This window comes from Meleagris gallopavo, chromosome 13 (assembly GCF_000146605.3).
Source record: "Meleagris gallopavo isolate NT-WF06-2002-E0010 breed Aviagen turkey brand Nicholas breeding stock chromosome 13, Turkey_5.1, whole genome shotgun sequence".
Lineage (NCBI taxonomy): Eukaryota > Metazoa > Chordata > Aves > Galliformes > Phasianidae > Meleagris > Meleagris gallopavo.
Genome location: NC_015023.2, coordinates 6,394,757 through 6,395,210, shown reverse-complemented (window position 1 = coordinate 6,395,210; position 454 = coordinate 6,394,757).

Below are 454 nucleotides of genomic sequence, written 5' to 3'. Positions count from 1 at the left end.
AGATATTTCAATTTTTACACGCTTTCTCTAGCTCTGTGACACATCTGGCCTGTACAGGAAATCACAGCCGTCGTCCATTCCAGCTGCCAGTTGGCATCAATTAAGAATTTATGTAATCTATTTTCAACACAGTCATAGTTTTTGATACAGCAGAACTCTGTGATTTCAAAATAATAAAAAACTAAAGCATCTATCATCTTAGTCCCTCTCAGCTTTGAGATAATCATGATATTGAAATGTTTGAAAATGCCAAATACTTGCAGGAAAGCACAGGTTTTTCTCAGTATAAAAGATAAAGGGGAGGAGTATTGTCTATTAAAATCACAATCACCATCTATATCTAGTCTTCAAGAAGTCAGTTATTTCCTTAAAACTCCATGTAATGGGGCTATGTTGATTTAACCAGATGATTTTGTCCATGCTTTCTTTTTTCAATTGTTTCAAAACAGGCTTT